Source organism: Mobula birostris, chromosome X (assembly GCF_030028105.1).
Source record: "Mobula birostris isolate sMobBir1 chromosome X, sMobBir1.hap1, whole genome shotgun sequence".
In the NCBI taxonomy this organism is placed as follows: Eukaryota; Metazoa; Chordata; class Chondrichthyes; order Myliobatiformes; family Myliobatidae; genus Mobula; species Mobula birostris.
The window spans coordinates 65548720-65575778 of NC_092402.1; the positions used below are offsets into that span (position 1 = coordinate 65548720).

At 40.5% G+C, this 27059-nt stretch overlaps 1 long non-coding RNA gene across 1 annotated transcript in view; it reads left to right on the forward strand.

The window, feature by feature from the left end:
- LOC140191741 (uncharacterized) overlaps window positions 1-27059 on the forward strand; it is a 52422-nt gene that overhangs the window by 287 nt on the left and 25076 nt on the right. Inside the window, exons 2-6 of the long non-coding RNA XR_011883902.1 lie at window positions 18-137; window positions 279-454; window positions 1839-3585; window positions 8541-8618; window positions 14130-14587. This is a non-coding gene — a long non-coding RNA (uncharacterized lncRNA). The remainder of the gene's footprint in view (window positions 1-17; window positions 138-278; window positions 455-1838; window positions 3586-8540; window positions 8619-14129; window positions 14588-27059) is intronic.

Consider the following 27059-nt stretch of genomic DNA (forward strand, 5'->3'; position numbering starts at 1 on the left):
TCCCATTTGTCTTGCAGGATTCTAAGTATGGAGAATGACCAGACAAGTAGTTAATACATGGAGTGCTGGAGACAGAGGAACACGCAAGACCTGAGCTGAGTGACATCTCAGCACTGTGTTGGGCGTACATAAATGAGGTGATCTAACAGAAGTGTATGAAATTGTAAACAGTATGAAAAATGTAAATCTAGGGAAGTTAAACTAAACCGAGAGGAAGGGGGTAAGAAGGTCAAACAAATGGAAGTGTAAGTCTAGTAACAATGTTTCTTTTTATGCAGCAAGCTATTGACACTTGGATGGAATTCCCAAATGGAATAGTGGCAGTGAGAACCCTGAAAGCAAGAAACATGGGATAACGAAGGGACTGCAACATCTTTCTGGATGGATGGACTGGGACAGAGCAATTGTCTTTCCTCAGCTATTCTACAAACTCAGCTTGCTTGTACGATTCCAGGTTTGAGGGACTTGAGTTACCTGTAGAGACCAGAATAGCTGGGGTTATTCTTGGAGCAGAGGAAGCTTCAAGGAGATCTGATATTTAAAATCGTGAAGGGTAGACAAAGTGAAACTGTTCTCATTGGCAGACGAGTGACGAATCAGGGTACATAAAGTGAAAAGGGTTGGTAAAAGAACCAAAGGTGACATGAGGAAAATCTTTACACAGCAAATGATTGGGATCTAAATGCACTGCTGGGGTATTAGTGCAAGGGGATTCAATCGTAGCCTTTAAAAAGGAATTCGATAAGTATCTGAAAAGAAAGGGCTGTGGGCAGAGGAAGGGAAGTGAGATGAGGTGAAAAAGCCAAATGGTCTCCTTACATACTATAGCTATTCTGTGATTTTCTAAGTGAGTGGCTCTTAAGTTAGCAGAACTTACTTGCTGCTAGGCTAGGGCTTTAGTTGTGCCCATCCCTATTTAGCCTGAAGAGCGTGTCCTGGAACTGGATACAAGCCATTAAGCGATTAAATAGAGGTTCATAAATTAATTGATTGTAACTTTTACTTAACAATACAACTGTTTATGTCATACTTGAGCTCCACAATTTTTAGGTTGGTGTGCCTAAAATAGCCTGAAACAGTCAGTCAGTTTCAGCTGTCATAGTTGTGTGACACTCCTCCAGCCTCACTTCATACACGTCAATCTATCTGCACCAACCTACAACTCTTGGAGCCACTCGGCAATCCAACATACAATCTGCCATGTATCTGTCCACCCATACTAGACGAAAGAAGCATGTTCATCCATTAGGCCAGACCCCATAATCATTCTGGAACAAAACTTGCCTTCACATAAGCAGAATATATTTTGCTTGAGCTTCAATTAATTGCTTAGATGGCTTACCAATCCTTTTCCAGCTCATAAATACCTCACAATTGATGTGAGAGAGTTTTGGTTTGTGAAGATAGAAAACAAATGATAATGATTTAAGAGTCCATCTGTGCTTAAATAAAAACTGAACTGAATTTCAGAGGCACAAACAGACGTGAAGAGCCAGTTGTTTCAAGTATTTTAGTCAAAAATAATGACATTGTTATGGAAATGAAACTGGAAAATTCATGATCTACAAAGGCATCCAGGTCCTTTAATTGAGAAAGAAGCATGTTTCTATCTTATGTGCTCTCCTGCTGTCACTGAGCTTACTAGACTAGTTCCTTAAGTTCCAGCTGAGCTTGCTCTTGGCCTCACATGAAGTTCACACTTGAGTTCTATCCAGCAAAGTACAGTAAGCAATAAACTAGTGCATTTGGTTTATTATAGGGCTCCTGTCTCTGAAACAACTAAACAGCTCATATCACCTGATGAAATGATGAACTTGTATTTGTTTGTTTTGCTGTAGGGTGATGGCTATTGCTATTGGGGACAAAGCAGCTGAAGGATCTGCAGCACATCTCCAGAGAACACTGGGAACCTGTTCACCAGAGCTCCATCAAACCTCAAGACTTCAGTTGCTGGGAGAAATTTATTTGTTCAATCATGATAAATGCTGATGTGTCAACGATGGATTAATCTCAGAAACCAGATCTCCAGATCCCTGGAGTTTGGATGCATTGTTTGATTGGTTGGCATATTGAATATCTGTCAGTCGTCTGGGGGGAAACAGAATGGGGCCACTGATGGATATCATTTATTGGAATGGATACCTTTCCAGGATACATATTGTTTCACACTACCATGAAGACCACAGTGGTTGTTGTTGCAATACATTTGATGGCTGAATCATAACAGCTAACAACTGGAGACAACGCATTCTCAGGATGGATTCAATTCCTGTACTGAAGAGGGAAGAGGCATTAATAACGATCAAGAAAAAGAGTTTGTTTCTCCACAGGAGCTATTTCCTTACTTATTATTTTCCTTACTTATTATTTTCCTTATTTTTTTTCTCCAGGTGGGATGTTCCTTCCATCAGTCGAGCCACTTGATCTTCTGCAAGAGCAGTAGCTGAAAGCTAAAATGAAGAGTGATTCGAGCTAACATTCTCTCCAGTTGCAGAGGAGGTCTCTTCACTTCTAGCTGTACCTATTCCTGACCGTACCTAAAATTTATTTATTCATAGATTCAGGCCCTTCCAGTCCTTCCGGTCCAGCAAGCCACGCTGTCCAGTAACACAGCTATTTAACACTAGTACAATTTACATTGACTAATTAACCTACTACCTGGTACATTTTTGGAATGTGGGAGGAAACTGGAGTACCCGGAGGAAACCCACGCGGTCACGGGGAGAACGTACAACCTTCTTACAGGCAGCGCCGGAATTGAACTCCGAATTCTGATGCCCCTACCTGTAATAGTGTTGTGCTGATCTCCACACTACCGGGGCACCCTATCTTAAGACAATGCAGAAAGACCACTTATAGGGCTGCTGCCTCTGGTATGGTTGAAGGCAGCTCATCTTACCTCTCAAGATATTGATCTTGTCTCTTTCTCTTGTTGCAGGCTGATGGCTCTTGAGAATGAGGACAAAGCAACTGCAACACTTCTCCAGAGAACACGGGAAATCTGTTCACCAGCGCTTCTTCCAACTTCACTACTGCAATTGCGTGGAGAGATGGTGAGATCTACTTTTGATGAAATGTTATCAAACTGAACATTAACTTTGTTTCCTATCTCCACAGATGCTACCTGGCCTGCTGTGTATTTCCAGCATCTTCTGTTTTACTACCCAAGATTTATTCGTTTGTGGATGACAACTACGGGCTCATCAACAGAGAGAAATCGTGTTGTTTGGATGCAATGTTTGAAACAAGATTATGTGTGCATGTTGATTTGGTTAAAATGTTAGACTGTCAGTCGTCTGGGGGGATAATAGAAAGGGGCCATTGATGGATATCGTTATTGGGTTGGATACCCTTCTGGAAAATGTATTGTGGATAATTTTACACTGCGGAGAAGACCACAGCAGAGGTTGTCGCAACATGTTTGACCTTGGAAACTTAACAGCCAACAGCAGGAGACAACTGCATTTAGTGCCATTGCTTGAAGGCCAGAGGGATTCGTGAACAGGCTTCAGCGTTAATGGAGAAAAGCGTATTTTTTTCTCATCAGAACATAAAGTCATCTTTTTGTTAAAACGAAAAAAGATGGTAAGTGTGAAAAGTGATGGTGCGAGAAACTTGAAACATGATATTACTGATCTAAGTTTGGAACAGGCTTCATTCTAGACCTCAACCCCAACCATGTGTGCTGTGGAGAATGGAGGAGTCCAACTTTGGTTATGGCCTAGTACACTCACACTTGCTCACTTCACATTCTGAGTTATGATCACAGCGTTGAAGGGCAGTCCTAATCTAATCATTAGAATCTCCTTCTTTGTTACAGACCATTAGTTGGTTGGTTTATTATTACTGTCACATGTACCAAGATACAGTGAAGAGATTTTGTTAGCATGCTATCCAAACATACATAACGTACATATCCTTCCATACATAACTATGAGAATAGGTTAAGTGACCTTGGCCTTTTCTCCTTCGAGCGATGGAGGATGAGAGATGACCTGATAGAGGTGTATAAGATGATGAGAGGCATTGATCGTGTGGATAGTCAGAGGCTTTTTCCCAGGGCTGAATTGGTCAATACGAGGGGGCACAGTTTTAAGGTGCTTGGAAGGAGGTACAAGGGGGACGTCGGGGTAAGTTTTTCACACAGAGAGTGGTGGGTGTGTGGAATGCACTGTCAGCGATGGTGGTAGAGGTGGATACAATAGAGTCTTTTAAGAGCCTCTTAGATAGGTACATGGAGCTTTGGAAAATAGAGGGCGATGCAGTAGGGAAATTCTAGGCAGTTTCTAGAGTAGGTTACATGGTTGGCACAACATTGTGGGCTGAAGGGCCTGTAATGTGCTGTAGATTTCTATGTTTCTACGTTATACTGAGGTAGTAAAAAGAAAACAAAATGCAGAACATAGTATTAACAGTTACAGAGAAAGTACTATGCAGCTAGAAAAATGAAGTGCAAAGGTGACGACCAGGTTGATTGAGAGATTAGGAATTCATCTTTTAGCACATAACTATGGATGTTGCGTCCCAGCTGTCTATGTGATATGCAAGGCATGGCAGTACAATATCTAGAGCAAGCTGTTGCCCATGCAGTAGGCTTCCCATCTCCACGCAGCTGATGACTCCAAATCAATGGCAGAGACCAATACAGTTTGGCACCAGTGGCATTCCAGGAGTTGCCAGTCAGCATTGAATTCAATGTAGGTCTGCCTTCGGGACTTCAGGTCTGGAATTTTCCTTGGGGTTTACTCCAATAACTTCCCCATGAGTGGGTATAGCTGTCACAACCACGGATTCGGCAGCGCAGTAGATACGGCAATTGCGGTTGTGTATTTGCACTTGTCAGCTAATTATTATTTAATTGTGTTAGTATTTAACTCCATACTTGTCGTCATAGTGCTTGTCAAGACTTGGAAAGAGCACAGCAACAGTTCGCTGCCTGTTTGTATTTGGCCTTCCCTGAGAAATTGGACTTTCGAGTCAACTGACTGTGTAGACTAGTGGTATTCGTTTAGTGTTTAGATGTTCTTTTCAGCAGCTGTGCAGGCTTCGTTTTCCATTTGAAAGTTTTAGTTAACGGCCCTGTTTGGCCTAGTGCTTATTGTTTTATTTTCCCTTTAACACTGTTCGCAGTAAAGTCTGTGAACTATCGACCTGCTTCAGTGTCTCTCACTCCGTATCCAAACCCGGTAACAGCAAGTCTCGACCACCAGCAGAGAGAGAGCAGCTGATCTTGGCCGTGAGATTCATTGGTCGGGTAGGAGACAAGCTACAGGCAATAGAATCTGTTCTCAGTGAAGTTACGGAGGCAATGAGGCAGATAACTTTGTGTCGACACCCAGTCTCACTTGGAGGAACAGGTATCATCCTGAGCCGCAACTGTTCAAACAATCGGACATAGGTGTCTGCGATTTCTACACTCACGGCCTCCGTCCACGAACTTACTGTGAACAGCCAGCATCAATTGATAGCCATTAACGTTCTCACCAACTCAATTCTGCTGCCCTGACGATCTCTGCTACTAATGATCCCGCTCCCGTGCCCGGACCAGATGCGACTCCCACGACCGTACTGGAACCCAGTATTCCACCACCAGGCAAATATTCTGGTGATCCTGATGGTTGCAGGAATTTTATTACCCAATGCCAGCTGACATTCCAAGCCCAGCCTGGCTGTTTTGGTGATGATGCGCGAAAACTGGCATACATGGTCAATCTTCTTGATGAACCTCCACTCAGCCTGTTCAACGCTTTACGGGAGCAAGGATACCCCGCAGCCCAGTCGTTCCAATATTTCGTGGCGGAATTAAGGAGGGTTTTTGATTTTCCAGTTCGGGGTCAGGAAGCTGCCCACCGACTCTTGGACCTGCGCCAAGGCAGAGGAACGATGAGGGCCTATTGCTGTTACCCGGTTCAGGTATGGCCCAAGTGCAGAGTGAGAGACACTGAAGCGGGTCGATAGTTCACAGACTTTATTTCATTTTTAAATCTTTTTATTAATATATAATCTTCCACAGTTATCAAATACAGAAATTCAACACATTAGTATATATATAATTAATAAAAACATATATATGCTAATGAAAAAAAAATTTATAAAAGAAAAAGAAGGAAAAAAGAGAACCCCAGCTAACTAAAAAAACCCACTAACTATAAAACAAAAAAAAAGAGAAAAAAAACCCCATTAGGAACCAACTCCCGGAGCAATACATCTTACAATCATTTATATATATATATATAAAAGAAGAAAAAGAAAACAACAACTGCCAAATCACATTTATATAACATAAAATTGGAAGGAAACCATGTAAATTGATTCAAATTAAATGATAATATTTAGCAAAAGACCCCCACCTTCTCTCAAAATCAAATCGGGGATCAAAGGTTCTACTTCTGATTTTTTCCAAACTAAGACATAACATTACTTGGGAAAACCATTGAGTTAGTGTAGGAGCAGAGGTATCTTTCCACTTCAATAAAATAGCCCTTCTTGCCAACAATGTAACAAATGCAATTACATGTTGGTCTGAAGATGAAATACCCTGAATATGATGCAGAACTGTTCCAAATAGAACAGTCAATGTATTAGGTTGTAAATTAATTTTCAAAGCTTTAGAAATTGTAGAAAATAAAGACTTCCAAAAAGATTTCAATGAGGGACATGACCAGAACATATGTGACAAAGTAGCTACTTCATTTTTGCACCTATCACAGTAATTATCTATATTAGGGAATATTTTGGATAGCCTCTCCTTTGTTAAATAATAGCGGTGAACAATTTTAAATTGAATTAAACAATGATTGGCACATATCGAAGAAGAATTAACCATTTTCAGAACTTGCGACCAGTCTTCATTAACAAAAGTCATATTAAGTTCTCTCTCCCAATCTTGTTTAATCTTTACTGAGAGGTTATCATTTTGTAGTAAAAATAAATTATAAATTCTACCAATGGAGCCTCTCACTAAGGGATTCATATTGAAAATAGTATCCAACAAATCAGATTCTTGCATATATGGAAACGTAGAAACATATTTTTGTAAAAAATGTCTAACCTGTAAATATTGCAAGAAATGTGTGTGAGAGAGAGAATATTTACTAATTAACTCTTTAAAAGACATCAATTGACCATCACTAAATAAATCTGCAAAAGAACAAATCCCCTTATTTCTCCATAAAAGAAAGATGGGATCAGTAATTGAAGGTTTAAATAGCAAATTTCGAAATACAGGACTAGACAATTTAAATTGTTTGAAATTAAAAGAGTTGTGAAACTGAAACCAAATCCGTAAGGACTGTTTAATAACAGGGTAGAAATTTAAATTAGAAATTTTAGCAAGTTGTAAAGGTAATGGAGCTCCTAACAGTGAAGTTAAATAAAATTGATTAATAGCTTTAAATTCTAAATCAATCCAAGCTGGTTTCTGGTTCTTATCGAGCCAATATAACCAAAGACATAATTGTTGAATATTAACAGCCCAATAATACAATCTTAAATTAGGTAGCGCGAGTCCACCTTCTTTTTTAGATTTTTGTAAATGGAACTTATTAACTCCTGGTTTTTTATTATTCCAAATAAAGGACGAAAAAGTAGAATCAATTTGATCAAAAAATTTTTTGGTTAGAAAGATAGGTATATTTTGAAAAATATATAAAAATCTAGGTAAAATCATCATTTTCACGGCATGAATATGACCTATTAAAGAAAGTGTAAGAGGATTCCATCTAGAAAATAATTGTTTCATAGAGTCCAATAAAGGAACTGCTTAGCTTTATAAAGATCTTTATTTTTTTTGTAATGATAATACCCAAATATTTAAAAGATCTCACAATTCTAAATGGAATATCCTTATATACATAAAACAGGAACATTTAAAGGGAACAATTCACTTTCATTTAAATTAAGTTTATATCCTGAAAATTTTCCAAAATCATTTAATAATTCCAAAAGATTAGGAATAGATTCTTCAGGATTTGAGATATAAACCAAAAGATCATCTGCATAAAGAGAAATCTTATGTATGGTCCCATTTATAGAAACACCATAAATATTTTTAGCTTCGCGAATTGTTATAGCCAAAGGCTCCAATGCGAGATTAAATAATAAAGAACTTAATGGACACTCTTGTCAAGTACCTCATGAAAGTAAAAAAAGGGAGACCTAAGATTATTAGTAATGACGGTAGCAATAGGGTTCTAATAGATCATTTGAATCCACTTATTAAAATTATTACCAAAGCCAAATCTCTTTAATACATTAAACAAATAAGTCCATTCAACTCTATCAAATGCCTTTTCTGCATCCAGAGAAATAACACATTGGGGTGTTTTGGATAATGGGGACTATATAATATTCATCAATCTCCGAACATTAAAAAAAGAGTAACGGCCTCCAGTAAAGCCTGTTTGATCCATAGAGATAATTTTAGATAAAATGTTTTCCAAACGGTTAGCCATTATCTTGGAAAGAATTTTAGCATCCACATTTAATAGCGAAATAGGTCTATAAGATGAGCATTCAGTTGAATCTTTATCTTTCTTCAGGATTAAAGAAACAGAAGCTTCATAAAAAGAAGAGGGTAAATTATCTTTCTCAAAAGATACATGAAATATTTCCAAAAGGTATGGAGAAAGTAATTTTTCAAATTTTTTGTAAAATCCTACCGAATAACCATCGAGTCCAGGAGCTTTACCTAATTGCACTGACCATATAGCTTTCTGAATTTCATGCTCAACAATTGGAGCATCAAGGGTCTGTTGATCTTCAGCAGTAATTTGAGGAAATTTAATTTTATATAAAAAAGCTTTCATTTTAGAGGGATCTGCTGGAAGCTGAGATTTATAAAGATCGGAATAAAAATCCTGAAAGATATTATTAATATCGTCATAATTATTTACTATATCTCCATTATCTTTACGAATCTTTAAAATTTGTCTTTTAGCTTTAGCAGCCCTTAATTGGGAAGCTAATAGCCTATTATTTTTATCCCCAAAAATATAAAACTGACTTTTTAATTTAAGCAAATATCCTTCAATAGGATAAGTTAATAATAAATTATATTGTGATTGTAGTTCCACTCTTCTCTTAAACAATTCAACGTTTGGAAAGATTGCATTGAAATTATCTAATTCTTTAATTTGTTTAGCAATTTTATCTAATTCTATTTTTGTCTGTTTCTTCAACTTAGCTAAATAAGAAATAATCTGACCACGTAAATAAGCTTTTAACGTATCCCAAATTACTAACTTTGAGATGTTTCCTGTATTATTAAAGAGAAAAAACTCTTTTATCTGAGTTTCAATAAGCTCAACAAAATCTGAACTTTGTAACAAATATTCTGGAAAACGCCAAGGTGGTCTTATAGAAACAACATCTTTCAAATCAAATATTAAATTTAAAGGAGCATGATCAGAAATAACAATTGCATTATATTCACATTTCTGAACGTTAAGTAAAAGTCGAGGGTCCGCTATAAGATAGTCGATTCTCGAATATTTATTATGGACATGTGAAAAAAAGGAATATTCTCTATCAGTAGGATGCATATGTCTCCAGACTGAATAAACCATAATCAATTAAAAAGGAACGATTAGGGAGTTGATGTCTAAATGATGATTTATCTAACAAGGGATTTAAGAAAATATTAAAATCTCCACCCATTAATAACATATATTCATTTAAATCAGGTAATAGACCAAAAATATCTTAAAAAATGAAGGATCATCAGTATTTGGTCCATATATATTAACCAAATCCATTTTCTTATTGTAAATGATTCCTTTAACAATCAAAAATCTACTATTAATATCAGATATAATATCCTCCTGATTAAAGGGAATACTGGAATCAATAAAAATGGAAACACTCCTAATCTTACTTTGAGAGTTTGCGTGAATCTGAGGATCCTTCCAAAATTTAAAAAATCGATTGTTATCACATAACCTGACGTGTCTCTTGTACAAAAGTTATATCAGGTTGGAATCGATTAATAATTTTAAATGTTTTCTTACGCTTAATAGGATCATTCCAACTTAAGACATTTAACTGTTTAACTAACATCATGAAACTTTATATCTAAAGAAAACAGTTAAACACGTCAGGATAAAGAAATTTTAAATGGCGGTGATAAACGACAATGATAATAATTTGTGTACGCTCCAGAATTCCATAATGGGAATAAAAAATAGAAATAAAAAAAAGAAAAAAACCCACCCAACCTACAAAACCCAGAAATAAGTCGATATTAATTGACACAAGCCCCAAGAAATGCATAGAGGCAATTCTGAACTCCACCTGCCTAAGTAAAAGGTACAAATTTAAAAACAGTAATCTGTCTCCCTCTCCCGGGTAAACGACTCATTACAGTCAACATACAATCCATTACAATTAAATTAGAAAAAACTGTTAACAGAAATGGCCTTCAATTTAGAAAGTAACCTTTATAACATTAGATAAGAAAAAAAGCACTTCCAAAACAAATTCTTGAAATATTTGCACAGAGGAAAAAACATCACCATCTTTAAATTTTTACATCTAACTACAAAACGTAAAAAAAAATAGTAGTTGAAAGTTCTTAACAAAACCATACAAAGCAAAAAGAAACAATTAAATCATATATATAGCAAACAGAAAGAAATTTTAAATGGTTTAAGATTTCTACAGTCTTCCAATAGATCCCATAAAATATCTTCTAAAGTTAAAACCGTCCAAACCAGTCTATTTCAGAGATAAAGGTACTTTTTAATACCAAGATTTTCTGTACTTCTCAATTCTTCCGATCTCATCATTCCTTATATCGCAAAACAATCGAATAAATGTAAGTCTTTTAAACTTCAGGCTTCGGACTCATCTGGGAGAGAATTAATAAAACACAGTACATCGGCTGGATCCTTGAAGATATGAACCTGAGTCTTTAGCGAAAAGCCTTAATTTAGCTGGATAAAGAAGGAAAGGATACATCTGATTTTGAAAGGCCATTCGCATTGCGGTCGCGAATCCAGAACGTTGCTGAACAACTTTGCGTGGAAAACCTTGAAAGAAACGAATCTCAGAGCTTTGAAATTTAAACAGTCTTTGTTTTATTGCCAGTTTAATAATACGGTCTTTGTCTCGAATACGGAGGAAATGCAAAATAACATTCCTGTTTTTACCTCCCCTCGGAGCTCCAACTCTGTGGGCTACTTCGATGTCGGGCAATTGTGAAAATGCCTCAGGAAGTAGAGGTTGAAACATTTTAGCGAAATAGTCCAGTATATCAGCAGATTCTGATTGCTCTTTCAATCCAACATTTCTAATATTATAACGACGAGAACGAGTTTCCAAATCAACAATCCGACGTTGTGTTTTTCCCAAATGAGAAGAAATATCAGCCGCATTACGAGTTACTTCTTTAAGATCCAAGCTCAAAGAGTCAATTTTTTCCTCGAAAGGAAGAAGACTTTCTTTTAGTTGAGTTAATTCAGTGACAATAGAGCTCATTTGACTCTCTAATCTATTAACCCAGGCTGGCTCTTCAGAAGCTTCATCAGTTTTTTTTAGATTTACCATTACCAGCATCGGGAATTTTTTTCGTGCTTCTCAAGGTAGCCATAGTTATAATTATCACTTTGAAAGATCCGACTGAATAAAGTTAAAATTTCAAAGTTTAAGTCGGGAAAGGGAGAATTTGAAAGCAGACAGAAAGACACTGTGTCTTACATGTCCACAGGCAGAAGGTGGAGTCCCGTTCACAGACTTTAATGCGAACAGTGTTAAAGGGAAAATAAAAAAATAAACTCTAGGCCAAACAGGGCCATTAACTAAAACTCTCGAATGGAAAACGAAGCCTACACTGCGGCTGAAAAGAACATCCAAACATTAAACGAATACCTTCAGAGTCAGTTGACTCGACGGTCCAATTTCACAGGCAAGGCCAATGCAAACAGGCAGCGAAGCATTGCTGTGCTCTGTCCAAGTCTCGACAAGCATTACAACGACAAGTACGGAGTTAAATACTATCACAATTAAATAATAATTAGCTGATACGTGCAAATTCACAAGCGCAATTGCCATATCTATGGCGCTGCCAAATCTGGTTGTGACAATAGCCGCAAGGCAGCAAAGGTTTGAGATCAGAGTTTTCCTTCTTTTAGATGAGCTGCCAACCACAGCTGACAAGTCCTATCTGCCCAAAACAACTGGTTTTAAGGAGCTGGTAAACCTGCCTTTGCCCCTTCTTCTTTCAGTAGAGACGGTTCTGCCGAGCTTAGTAGCTAAGCCACATTTGTAGGTCAGGAGCTGGACTTGGTTGTCAGAGGCCATTTGTGGTGCACACCATTTAATAGGTTGTGGGAGCTAATCCCCATTACCACCCCCAGATATGACAACCTTAATGAGCTGTTAAAGAAGTGATTGAACAACAACAGCCACTCATCATCTTTAATGTGGAGCCAGGTGAAGATGGGTGATTCACAGGGGTATTCATGAGCATTTCCTCAGTTAGGCAGCATTACCTGACACTAGAGCACAGATGCTGGAAATTGGAACTAAAAACTGAGACTGATAGAAAACTCAGTAGGTTAGGCAGAGTTAATGTTTCAGGTCAATGATTCGTAATCAGAGCTGAAGAAAGTTCAAAGTACTTTTATTATCAAAGTATGTATTCTATATACAACTTTGAGATTTGTCTCCTTACAGGCAGCCACAAAACAAAGAAACTAGTAGAACTCATGAAAAAAGACCATCAAACACCCAATGTATAGAAAAATAATCATACCAACAATAAAAGTAAGCAAATAACATTCAGAACTGAAGTTCATGAAAGTGAGTCCACAGCCATGAAGCCAGTCATCACTGCAGCCAATCCAGGAGCCCACTGGTTGCAGGTCACAGCCTCAGATCAGCGCAGAGATGAGTAAACCTGGCAGAGCAGTGAGCTGAGCATCAGCCTGTCAGTCGCTTCCAGCCCCGCCACCCTAGCCTTTTCAATCTGACCGGCACTTGAATCAGCCAAACAGCAGATCATTCCTCACTCTTGGACCTGGGCCCTGCGGCTTTGATACCTCTTGGGCCTGAAACCCGCCATTTCAATCTGGCCTATACCCGATCTTTCCAATCAATCAAACATTGACTTGTTCTTTGTTCTTGGGCCCGAGGTCCACCACTTCGAGTCTGCCTAGCCTCAGTTCTGCTGCTTTGAATTGTCTCTAAGTCTACTCCAGTGGCCAAATATTGGCTTGTCCCCCACTCTTGGGCCCGGCCCCACTGCCTCGATTCGGCTTGTACATGCCATGCCGCAACTGCCCTACATCTTCAAGACTTTATTTTGCAGCGCAAAACTGCCAGGTCATAAACTCAACTCCAAAAGGGAAGTTTCAAGTTGTTGATGGCAGTGATCGTTTTCGATAAAAAGTGTGAGTAATAAGGTAGTTAATATTTGTGTTTGCTGCCAGCAAGTCATCGCTGGGCTTCACCAGCACCATCTTAGACCAGAACTGTTAGAGATGGAACAGATTTTAGGAAAGTACAGAGGTAAGGGAAAAATGGGAGGAATAAATAAAAATGAAGGTCTGTGATGAATAGAAGGCAGAAAAGATTAAATGACAATAGGCACAGTGGCACGAGGAAAAAGGAACTTTAATGACAATGTCCTTATTTTCAAGTGCCATTACAATGTACACTGGACAATCTTAAGGTTGTTAAGTGTGTTATAATCATTGACAGTTGTACCACTCAGGATAGCTATTTGGTATCAATGTTTCTGAGTCAAACATCTTGTGTTCAAGCCCAAATCCATTTAAGTACGTATCAAAATGCTAAAAATATGAAGTGAAAACAGAAAACACTAGAAACGCTAATCATGTTAAGCAGCATCAATGGAAAAAGAAACGGTAAACGTTTCTGGCCAAAGGTCCTCTCTTGGAATCATCTAATGAATGATCAATGACTTGAAACATTAGCTTTGTTTCTCTCTCCATAGATGCCGCCTGACTTGCCGAGTGTTCTTAGTATTTTTGTTTCTTATTTGAAGTTTCTAGCGCCTGCAGTTTTCTTTCACTTTTCCGTTTGTTGAATCATGCTGTGAACATTTTTGCTAATCTGCTAACCCAGTTTAGAATAGGAAATGATGAATATCTTTTTTTCCCTTATTGTAGGTTGTCGTCCACCAAACAGCTGGAAGGACCCCAGTAGTTCTTCAAAGAACATCAGGATCCTGTTCCTGAGAGCTCTTGGAAACCTTGTGTTTGCATTCTACTAGAAAAATAGTGAGATTTACTTCTTCAGTGTGGTTAAAATGATGAATGTTTGTGAATCATCTGGGGGGCAAAAGAAAGGGGCCACTGCTGGATCTATTTTTGTGATGGATACCTTTCTGGGATACATATATTGGAAAAATTTCTTCTGGCAACCGGAGTGAAGCAATCAATTCTTGAAAATTCAACAACCAGCATCAGGAAGCAGCTTGTATCACATGCTCTCAGGATGGATTTAGTGCCAGAATTCTTTCGGAAGAATTGCAGTCAACAAGTTTCAGTGCCAATGGAGAAAAGAAATCAGATTCTCTTGATCTGTAAAATGATCATTTTGTGGGAACGTATAAGAAAGATCACTGGTAAGTGAAGGAACGATGTGGGAAAAAATTCAAATGAGATGTATTGATTTGTAAATGGAAACAGCATTGAGTGCAGTACAGAATGGGAACAGAGCAGCACAGATCCATTGCTGAGAATCAACCGCTTCATTCTCAGCCAATGTAATGTTTTTTTTCCTGTGAAAGCAATAACAGAATGGACTCAGCTGCAAGCCAATTTTACATTGATCACCAACTAAAGTAAATGCTTAACGCTCACTTATTTTGAAAGTACACACAAGAACTGTGGAGAAAATATCAACCAACCACTGCATGAGAGAACAGTTTCCAAAAACCTTAGAATAAAGAAATAAAAAACACATCACTCTTTCCCAGTGATAATGGTTCTTTATCTTCCACATAGAAGATAAGAGAGAAAACATTTCATCATTTTCTTCGAAAGAGTAAAAGCATTTTGACTTCTCCCTGAGAGAGAAAAGGAAAGAAAAGTATCTCCCAAGTTTCCAGAGAGGGAGACACAGATTTATCATTTTCAGAGACAAGTAGAGAGAGAGAGTAATCAGTTCACTGCTAGCACTTCTTATATGATGAAACCTGGGTGTGGCAGGAAGTTCAATAGTCTTACTGCCTGGGGGAGAAGCAGTTTCCCATCCTGACAGTTCTTGTCCTAATGCTACAGCACCTCCTGCCTGATGGAAGGGGATCAAAGAGATTGTGGGAGGGTGGGAGCGTGTGGAGTCTCACTCGCCTCAATCTCCTCACAAAGTAGAGACACTGTTGTGCTTTCTTGACCAAAGAGGTGGTGTTGAGGGACCGAGTGAGATCATCTGTTATGTGCAGCCCCTGAAACTTGGTGCTCCTGGCACTGTCCACGGAGGAGCCATGTATGTGCAATGAGGATTGGTCACCCTGCACCCTCCTAAAGTCCACAATCATCTTTTTGGTCTTGTCCGTGTTGAGACTCAAGATATTGTGCTCTCACCATTCTAACAAGCGCTCTACCTCCTCTCTGTACCAGCTCATTGTTATTGTTGATGAGGCCAACCACTGTTGTGTCATTACCGAACTTCATGATTCTGTTTGAATTGGATCTAGCAGTACAGTCATGCGCCAGCAGCATGAGCAGCAGTGGGCTGAGCACACAGCCCTGGGATGTGTCAGTGCTCAGTATGATGGAGCGAGAGATGTTTCTGCCTACATGAACTGACTGTGGCCTTTCTGTCAAGAAGTCCAGGATCCAGTTACAGAGAGAGGCGTTAAGGCCCAACGAGGACAGATTACTCACCAGCTTCTGAGGGATAATCGTTTTAAGTGTTGAGCTGAAGTCAGTAAAGTGCATCCAGGCATAATAGGCACCATTTTCCAGATGAGACAGGATGGAGTGGAGTGTAGAGACCATGGCATCATCAGTGGACCGAAAAGTGAACTGGAAAGGGTCCAATGTAGTAGTAAGGTGGGATTTAATGTGATCCGTAACCAGCCATTCATAGCACTTCAGTTTTGATGATGTCATTGCCACTGGACAGTAGTCATTCAGGTAACTGCTGTCGCCTTCTTGAGCAATGGGATGATGGTGGCGACCTTAAAGCCTGAAGGGACAGTGGACTGTTCCAGAGAGATGTTGAAGATGTCTGTTAGAACCTGAGTTAACTGGGCTGCACGGTCCCTCAGCACCCGGCCGGTTAAATTATCAGACCCTGCAGATTTACTTGGGTTGACCATGGCTAGGGTCTTCCTCACATCAGCAGCGCTAGACAGAGTGCCTGCTCCTCAAGGGGAAGGGGTCTTAGTCACCAGCATATTGTTCTGTGCATGGAAATGGGTGTAAAATATATTAAGAATCCATTACTGAAATAATGAGGGTCCAACAAGACTCTTCAAATGAGGCCATATGGATAGAGCTAAGAAATAAAAAAGGGGAAATCACTTTGTTTGGTATACAGTACAGTCCTCCCAACAACCATTGCGAGATAGAAGAGCAGATCTGTTGACAAACCTCAGATTTTAACCGGAATCACTTTAGTGGTAAAGGTGTAGCGGGGAGAAATTTTTTTAATGTATCCAGTACTTTTTGAGCCAGTATATAAATGGTTCTGCTAGAGATGGGGCATTACTGGACCTCATTCATTCTGAGGGAATGAATTTGGGAGCTGGACAAGTAGCTAAGGTCCCTGTGGGTGATAGCAACCATCACTCCAAGTCTCCAGGTAGTTTTGGAAAGAGATCAGGATGGTCTGAAAATTAAGGCTCTAAATTGGGAGAATGATTTCGATATACGACAGAACCTGGTAAAAGTAGACTGGGACAGCTACTTGCTGGTAAACCTACCACCCACAAAAGTGAAATAGCTAGAGATCAGGGCTAACATGTAAGTGTGAATGGTACTGAGAGCAAGTCCAGAGAATCCTGGCTGACAACAGATAGTGAGAACTGAATAAAGTTTAAAAAAAGAAGCATTTCATAGATATAGAGAGGTGAAAACAGGCAAAGCTCTTCGGGGGTCGGTAAAGTGTAGGAAGTTCTTAAAGAAAAAAATTGGAGGGTAAAGGGGGGGGTTTAAATATCTCTGTAGACAAGATTCAAGAAAATCCTAGGGCATTTTATCAGTAAATTAAGAACTAAGGGGTAACCAGTGTTAGGGTATGGCCCCCATTCAGAACCAATGGGACAGTCTGTGCATGGAATGGAGCCAATGGATGTGGGTGTGGTCTTAAATGAATATTTCTCATTTGTATTCACCAAGGAGAAAGGAATTGTAGTTACATATCTCAGGGAGGGGGTGAGGATTGTCTGGAGATTGTTAGCATTAAGACCAGAAGACATAGTAGTAAAATTAGGCCATTCTGTCCATCTCGTAACTATATGTGCTGTGTGGTGTGTGACTATACTGCGTTTTGCACCTTGGTCTCAGAAGAATGCTGTTTCATTTAGTTGTATATACATGAATGATTCAATGACAATTAAACTTGAATTGAACTTGGTCTAGTTTGCTCCTTAAAATAAACATAGAACACAATCAGAATCAGAATCAGGTTTCTTTTCACCGGCATGTGATGTGAAATTTGTTAACTTAGCAGAGCAGTTCAATGCAATACATAATCTAGCAGAGACAGAAAAAAATAGTAATAATAAATAAAATAAAACATAATAATAAATAAACAAGTAAATTACACATATTGAATAGATTATTAAAAATGTGCAAAAACAGAAATAATGTATATTAAAAAAGTGAAGTAGTGTCCAAGAGTTCAATGTCCATTTAGGAATCAGATGACAGAGGGGAAGAAGCTGTTCCTGAATCGCTGAGTGTGTGCCTTCAGGCTTCTGTATCTCCTACCTGATGGTAACAGTGAGAAAAGGGCGTGCCCTGGGTGATGGAGGTCCTTAATAATGGACGCTTCCTTTGTGAGACACTGCTCCCTGAAGATATCCTGGGTACTTTGTAGGCTAGTACCCAAGATGGAGCACAATATAGCACAATATAGGCCCTTTAACCCATGATGCTGTGCCAACATTTTAATCTACTCCAAGATCAATCTAATGCTTCCCTCTCACATAGCCTTCCATTTTTCTTTCATCTATGTGTCTATATAGTGTCTCTTAAATGTCCCGAATGTACAGTATTTGCTTCTACCACCATCTCAGCAATATGTTCCATGCACCTACCTCTCTGTGTAAGGAACCTGCATCTGATATCCTCCCTACACTTTCTTCCAATCCCCTTAAAATTATGCCCTCTTGTATTAGGCATTTCATCCTGGGGGAAAAAAGTCACTGGCTGTCCATTCTTATCTATGTCTCTTAACATATTGTACACCTCTATCAAGTCACCTCTCATCTGCCTTCGCTCCAAAGAGAAAATCCATAGCTCACTCAACCTATCCTCAAAAGACATGTACTCTAATCCAGGCAGTATCTTGGGAAATCTCCTCTGCACCCTTTCTAAAACTTTCACATCCTTCCTGTAATGAGGTGACCAGAATTTTAAAGAGCTGCAGCATTACCTCATGGCTCTTGAACACAATCTTGACCTTTGAAGGCCAACACACCATAAGCCTTCTTAACCACCCTCCCCCCCTCAACTTGCACAAAAGTTTGAAAGATCTATGGACATGGACACCAAGATCCCTCTGTTCCTCCATACTGTTAAGAATCTCCTCCCAATAACCCTGTATTCTGACTTCAAGTTCAACTTTCCAAAATGTATCACTTCACACTTTTCTGGATGGGACCGATTCTTTTTATGTTGTATATCAATGATTTAGATAATGGAATAGCTGGCTTTATGGCCATGTTGCAGATGATATGAAGATTGGTGGAGGGGCAGGTCATGTTGAGGAAACAGGTAGGCTGCAGAAGGACTTAGACAGATGAGAATGGGCAAGAGAGTGGCAAATGAAATATGATTTTGGAAGATGCATGGTTATGCATGTTGGTAGTAGAAATAAATGTGCAGACTATTTTCTAAACAGAGAGAAAATCCAAAACTCTGAGATGCAAAGAGACTTGGGAGTTCTTGTGCAGAACACCCTGAAGGTTAATTTGCAGGTGGAGTTGGTGATGAGGAAGACAAATATAATGTTAGTATTCATTTCAAGAGGTCTAGAATACAAGAGCAGGGATATGATGCTGAGGCTTTATAAGGCACTGGTGAGGCCTCACCTTGAGTATTGTGAACAGTTTTGGGATCGTCATCTAAGATAAATGCAACATGATGCATTTTGGGGGTCTTATCAGATGTGCCATGAATGATAGGATCCTGAAGAGTAATGAAGAACAGGGGACCTTTATGTACAAAAAGTGGCAGCTCTGGTGGTGAAGAAAGCATATGGGCTGTTGGCCTTAATTAGCCAGGGCATCAATTATAGGAGCATGGAATTCATTGTACAACTTTATAAAACTTTGATTAGCTGGAGGATTGTGTGTACACATGGTTATCCCACTTACAGGAAGAACAAATTTACATTGGATGGGGTGCAGAGGAGACTAATGTGGATGTCATTAAACTGCAAAGAGAGCAAAAAAAGATCTATAAGGATGCTGTCTGGACTGGAGGGCTTGTGTTTTAAGGTGAGGCTTGATATTTTTCCTTGGACATAGGAAGCCAAGGGATGACCTTATAGGTTTATAAAATCATGAATAGCATAGATAAGATGAATGGTCCCAGTCTTTATCCCAAGGTAGGGGTTTCTAAAACAGAGGGCATAAGTTTAAAGTGAGAGAGGAAAGATTTAAAGGGGACCTGAGGGTCAACTTTTTCACAGAGTATGATGAGTATATAGAACAAGCTGCCAGAGGAAGTGATAGAATTATGACATATAAAAGTCCCTTGGACAGGTACATTGATAGGAAAGGCTTATAGGGGTACTGGCCAAACACAGGCAAGTGGGACTAGATCATGTAGGCAAGTTGGACTGAAAGGTCTGTTTGCGGTATACTCTTTGACTCTATGGAGATGTTGCTTAGGATGGAGCATTTTACTTATGTAGAGCGATCTAATAGGCTGGGTTTGTCATCCTTGGAGCAGAGGAGACAGGAAAAACCTGACAGAGGAAGACAAAATTATAAGGAATATAGGTAGGGTGGATACTAGATAGAAGGTTTTGAGGCAGAGATTCTCACAGCATTTAAAAAGCATGTGTACAAATATTTGAGTTGCTAAGGCATAGAATGCCACAGAGCAAGTGCATGAAAATAGGATTTGTATTAATAGGTATTTGATGGTATTCCCATAGAGAAAGAGAGAGGTGGGTAGGGAGATAGAGCAATGAGATAGATAGATAGAGAGAGAGAGAAGAAAGAAAATATTTTTGGCATTGTCCCTGCAAGAGAGAACGAGGGTCGTGAAAGATGCATATAAAGATGTAGAGAGAGAAAGACACCATTTTACATATTCCTAGAAAAAGAGCAACTATTTCATGTATTCCTGGGGGTAGAGAGACAGAGCGACTATTCACATACTCCTGGAAATGTTGGGGGGGGCGGTGAGAGATTAAGCATTTTAACATGTTTCCCGAGAGAGAGACCATTTTACTATTCCTGGATAGAGAGAGCACCATTTTATGTACTACTGAGAGAGAGGGAGCAACCATTCACATATTTCTGGTATGTGTGTGTGTGGGGGGGGGGGGGGGAGCTTAAGAGAGAGAATTTCCAAGGTCCTAGAAAGAGAGAGAAAATTTAAGCATTTTAACATGTTTCCTGAGAGAGAGAGAGAGAGAGAGAGAGAGAGAGAGACACAGAGGAGAGGGCAATGGGATGGGAGAGACACAGATTCACAGAAAAAGGAAGAGTGTAAAGATTTTCACATACTCTATGAGAGAAAGACCTTTTCACTACTCCTAGATAGAGAGGGAGCAACCATTTACATACTCCAAGGGGGGGGGGGAAGGAGAGAGAAAAATGAAAGGCAGTATTTCACATACTCACAGAGAGAGAGAGAGAGAGAAAAAGCATTTCCAGAAAGAAACGGGGGGGGGGGGGTAGTGAAAGATGTATGTATGTATATATATATATATATATAGAGAGAGAGAGAGAGAGAGAGAGAGATATCATTTCTATTGTCCTGGAAAGAGAGAGAAAATCATGCATTTTAATATGTTTCCTGAGAGAGGCAGAGAGAGAGAGAGAGAGAGAGACGGATATTTCTATGGAGTTGGGGGAAGGGACACACAGATCGTCAGAAGGAGAGTGCCACCATTTCAGTATACTCCTGCAGAGAGAGAGCGCCACCATTTTGTGAACAAGAGAAAACAAGAGGAAGCAAACATTTTGACATGTTCCCTGAGAGAAGCTGGAGGGAGACACAGAGAGAGACGGAGAGAGAGAGAGAGAGAGAGAGAGAGAGAAAATAGAGTGAACAAGGCACTACTTCACATACTCTGAGAAAGAGAGAAAGAGATCTTTTCCATTATCTTGAAAGTGAGAGAAAAATTAACTATTTTATCATTCCTCGACAGAGAAAGACAGATAGATAAAGGGAGTTAGAAGGGACACACCGATCGTAAGAAGCAGAGTGTACCATTTCCACATAATCCTGCAGAGAGAGCACCACCATTTTGTGAACATGTGGAGAGAAGAAAAGAGAAAGCAAACATTTTGTTATGTTTCCTGAGAGATAGGCTGGAGGGAGACAGAGACAGAGATAGGGGGAGAGGGAGGGAGAGAGAGAGAGAGAGATAAATAGACAGAGGGAGTTGGGGGAAGGGTCATAGATCCTGAGAATCAGTGCGATCATTTCCACATACTTCTGCAGAGGGAGCGCCACCATTTTGTGAATTTGTGGAGAGAAGGAAAGAGAAAGCAAACATTTTGACACGTTCCCTGAAAGAAGCTGCAGGGAGACAGAGGGTGTGAGAGGAAGCGAGAAAGAGAGAGAGAATTTCACATATTCCTAGGTAGAGAGAGACAGAGAGGCACTACCTCACATTCTCCTAGAGAGACAGAGACAGGGAAAGCCACAATTTCACATAATCCTAGCTGGGGTGGGGGGGGCAGGGGGTGGTACAGAGAGAGAGAGAGAGAGAGAGAGAGAGAGAGAGAGAGATTGATTATTGCTATAGTCCTGGAAAGAGAGAAAAATCAAGCATTTTATCATGTTTCCCGAGAGAGAGACAGATAGACAGAGGGAGTTGGAGGAAGCAGTGTGACCATTTCCATATACTCCAGCAGAGAGAGTGAGAGAGCGTCACCATTTTGTGCACTTGTGGAGAGAAGGAAAGAGAAAGCAAACATTTTGACACGTTCCCTGAAAGAAGCTGCAGGGAGACAGTGGGTGTGTGTGAGAGAGAGAGAGAGAGAATTTCACATATTCCTAGGTAGAGAGAGACAAAGATAGAGAGAATGAGGCACTACATCACATTCTCCTAGAGAGACAGAGACAGGGAAAGGCACAATTTCAAATAATCCTTGGGGGGTACAGAGAGAGAGAGAGATTACTACTATAGTCCTGGAAAGAGAGGAAATTCAAGCATTTTATCATGTTTCCTGAGAGAGAGAGAGAGAGAGACAGACCGATACACAGAGGGTGTTGGAGGAAGCAGTGTGACCATTTCCATATACTCCTGCAGAGAGAGTGAGAGAGCGTCACCATTTTGTGAACTTGTGGAGAGAAGGAAAGAAAAAGCAAACATTTTGACACGTTCCCTTAAAGAAGCTGGAGGGATACAGAGGTTGAGAGAGGCTGAGAAAGAGAGAGAGAATTTCACATATTCCTAGGTAGAGAGAGACAGATAGAGAGAATGAGGCACTACCTCACATTCTCCTAGAGAGACAGAGGCAGGGAAAGGCACAATTTCACATAATCCTGGGGGGTGAGGTACAGAGAGAGAGAGAGAGAGAGATTATTACTATAGTCCTGGAAAGAGAGAAAATTCAAGCATTTTATCATGTTTCCTGAGAGAGAGAAACACAGATAGATAGACAAAGGGAGTTGGAGGAAACAGTGTGACCATTTCCACATACTCCTGCAGAGAGAGAGAGAGAGAGAGCGAGCCACCATTTTGTGAATTTGTGGAGAGAAGGATAGAGAAAGCAAACATTTTGACACGTTCCCTGAAAGAAGCTGGCGGGAGACAGAGGTTAAGAGAGGGTGAGAAAGAGAGAGAGAATTTCACATATTCCTAGGTAGAGAGAAACAGAGAGAACGGGGCACTACCTAGAGAGAGAGAGAGCGCAAGCGAGCGAGCCACCATTTTGTGAACTTGTGCAGAGGAGGAAAGAGAAAGCAAACATTTAGACACGTTCCCTGAAAGAAGCTGGCGGGAGACAGAGGTTGAGAGAGGGTGAGAAAGAGAGAGAGAATTTCACATATTCCTAGGTAGAGAGAGACAGATAGAGAGAATGAGGCACTACGTCACATTCTCCTAGAGAGACAGAGGCAGGGAAAGGCACAATTTCACATAATCCTGGGGGGTGAGGTACAGAGAGAGAGAGAGAGAGATTATTACTATAGTCCTGGAAAGAGAGGAAATTCAAGCATTTTATCATGTTTCCTGAGAGAGAGAGAGAGAGACAGACAGATACACAGAGGGAGTTGGAGGAAGCAGTGTGACCATTTCCATATACTCCTGCAGAGAGAGTGAGAGAGCGTCACCATTTTGTGAACTTGTGGAGAGAAGGAAAGAAAAAGCAAACATTTTGACACGTTCCCTTAAAGAAGCTGCAGGGATACAGAGGTTGAGAGAGGCTGAGAAAGAGAGAGAGAATTTCACATATTCCTAGGTAGAGAGAGACAGATAGAGAGAATGAGGCACTACCTCACATTCTCCTAGAGAGACAGAGGCAGGGAAAGGCACAATTTCACATAATCCTGGGGGGTGAGGTACAGAGAGAGAGAGAGAGATTATTACTATAGTCCTGGAAAGAGAGGAAATTCAAGCATTTTATCATGTTTCCCGAGAGAGAGAAACACAGATAGATAGACAAAGGGAGTTGGAGGAAACAGTGTGACCATTTCCACATACTCCTGCAGAGAGAGAGAGAGAGAGCGAGCCACCATTTTGTGAATTTGTAGAGAGAAGGATAGAGAAAGCAAACATTTTGACACGTTCCCTGAAAGAAGCTGGCGGGAGACAGAGGTTAAGAGAGGGTGAGAAAGAGAGAGAGAATTTCACATATTCCTAGGTAGAGAGAGACAGATAGAGAGAATGAGGCACTACCTCACATTCTCCTAGAGAGACAGAGGCAGGGAAAGGCACAATTTCACATAATCCTAGGGGGTGAGGTACAGAGAGAGAGAGAGAGAGATTATTACTATAGTCCTGGAAAGAGAGAAAAATCAAGCATTTTATCATGTTTCCCAAGAGAGACAGACACAGATAGATAGAGGGAGTTGGAGGAAGCAGTGTGAACATTTCCACATACTCCTGCAGACAGAAAGAAAGAAAGCGAGAGAGAGAGAGAGCCACCATTTTGTGAACTTCTGGAGAGAAGGAAAGAAAAAGCAAACATTTTGACACATTCCCTTAAAGAAGCTGGGGTGAGACAGAGGTTGAGAGAGGGTGAGAAAGAGAGAGAGAATTTCACATATTCCTATGTAGAGAGAGACAGAGAGAACGAGGCACTACCTCACATTCTCCTAGAGAGGCAGAGATAGTGAAAGGCACAATTTCTTGGGGGGGTAGAGAGAGAGAGAGAGCGAGCGAGCCACCATTTTGTGAACTTGTGCAGAGGAGGAAAGAGAAAGCAAACATTTTGACACGTTCCCTGAAAGAAGCTGGAGGGAGACAGAGGGTGGGTGTGAGAGAGAGAGAGAATTTCACATATTCCTAGGTAGAGAGAGACAGATAGAGAGAATGAGGCACTACCTCACATTCTCCTAGAGAGACAGAGACAGGGAAAGGCACAATTTCACATAATCCTTGGGGGGAAGGTACTGAGAGAGAGAGAGAGAGAGAGAGAGAGATTATTACTATAGTCCTGGAAAGAGAGAAAAATCAAGCATTTTATCATGTTTCCCGAGAGAGAGAAACACAGATAGATAGACAGAGGGAGTTGGAGGAAACAGTGTGACCATTTCCACATACTCCTGCAGAGAGAGAGAGAGAGAGAGAGAGAGAGAGAGAGAGCGAGCCACCATTTTGTGAAATTGTGGAGAGAAGGATAGAGAAAGCAAAGATTTTGACACGTTCCCTGAAAGAAGCTGGCGGGAGACAGAGGTTAAGAGAGGGTGAGAAAGAGAGAGAGAATTTCACATATTCCTAGGTAGAGAGAAACAGAGAGAACGAGGCACTACCTAGAGAGAGAGAGAGCGCAAGCGAGCGAGCCACCATTTTGTGAACTTGTGCAGAGGAGGAAAGAGAAAGCAAACATTTAGACACGTTCCCTGAAAGAAGCTGGCGGGAGACAGAGGTTGAGAGAGGGTGAGAAAGAGAGAGAGAATTTCACATATTCCTAGGTAGAGAGAAACAGATAGAGAGAATGAGGCACTACCTCACATTCTCCTAGAGAGACAGAGGCAGGGAAAGGCATGATTTCTGGGGGGGGGGGGGGGCGGGGCAGTACAGAGAGAGAGAGAGTATTACTATAGTCCTGGAAAGAGAGGAAAATCAAGCATTTTATCATGTTTCACGAGAGAGAGAAACACAGATAGATAGACAGAGGGAGTTGGAGGAAACAGTGTGACCATTTCCACATACTCCTGCAGACAGAGAGAAAGAAAGTGAGAGAGAGAGAGCCACCATTTTGTGAACTTCTGGAGAGAAGGAAAGAAAAAGCAAACATTTTGACACGTTCCCTTAAAGAAGCTGGGGTGAGACAGAGGTTGAGAGAGGGTGAGAAAGAGAGAGAGAATTTCACATATTCCTAGGTAGAGAGAGACAGAGAGAACGAGGCACTACCTCACATTCTCCTAGAGAGGCAGAGATAGTGAAAGGCACAATTTCTTGGGGGGGTAGAGAGAGAGAGAGCGAGCGAGCCACCATTTTGTGAACTTGTGCAGAGGAGGAAAGAGAAAGCAAACATTTTGACACGTTCCCTGAAAGAAGCTGGAGGGAGACAGAGGGTGGGTGTGAGAGAGAGAGAGAGAATTTCACATATTCCTAGGTAGAGAGAGACAGGTAGAGAGAACGAGGCACTACCTAGAGAGAGAGAGCGAGCGAGCCACCATTTTGTGAACTTGTGCAGAGGAGGAAAGAGAAAGCAAACATTTTGACACGTTCCCTGAAAGAAGCTGGAGGGAGACAGAGGGTGGGTGTGAGAGAGAGAGAGAATTTCACATATTTCTAAGTAGAGAGAGACAGATAGAGAGAACGAGGCACTACCTCACATTCTCCTAGAGAGACAGAGACAGTGAAAGGCACAATTTCTGGGGGGGGTTGGTACAGAGAGTGAGAGAGCGAGCCACCATTTTGTGAACTTGTGGAGAGAAAGAAAGAGAAAGCAAACATTTTGACACGTTCCCTGAAAGAAGCTGGAGGGATACAGAGAGTGTGTGTGTGTGTGAGAGAGAGAGACAGATAGATAGAGGGAGTTGGAGGAAGCAATGTGACCATTTCCATATACTCCTGCAGAGAGAGAGAGAGAGAGTGAGAGTGAGCCACCATTTTGTGAACTTGTGGAGAGAAGGAAAGAGAAAGCAAACATTTTGACACGTTCCCTGAAAGAAGCTGGAGGGATACAGAGAGTGTGTGAGAGAGAGAGAATTTCACATATTCCTAGGTAGAGAGAGAGAGAGAGACAAAGTTAGAGAGAATGAGGCACTACCTCACATTCTCCTAGAGAGACAGAGACAGAGACAGTGAAAGGCGCAATTTCACATAATCCTGGGGGCTTGGGATACAGAGTGAGAGATTATTACTATAATCCTGGAAAGAGAAAAACATTAAGCATTTTATCATGTTTTCCAAGAGAGAGCGAGACAGATAGACAGAGGGAGTTGGAGGAAGCAGTGACCATTTCCACATACTCCTGCAGACAGAGAGAAAGAGAGAGAGCGAGCACCACCATTTTGTGAACTTGTGGAGAGAAGGAAAGAGAAAGTAAACATTTTGAC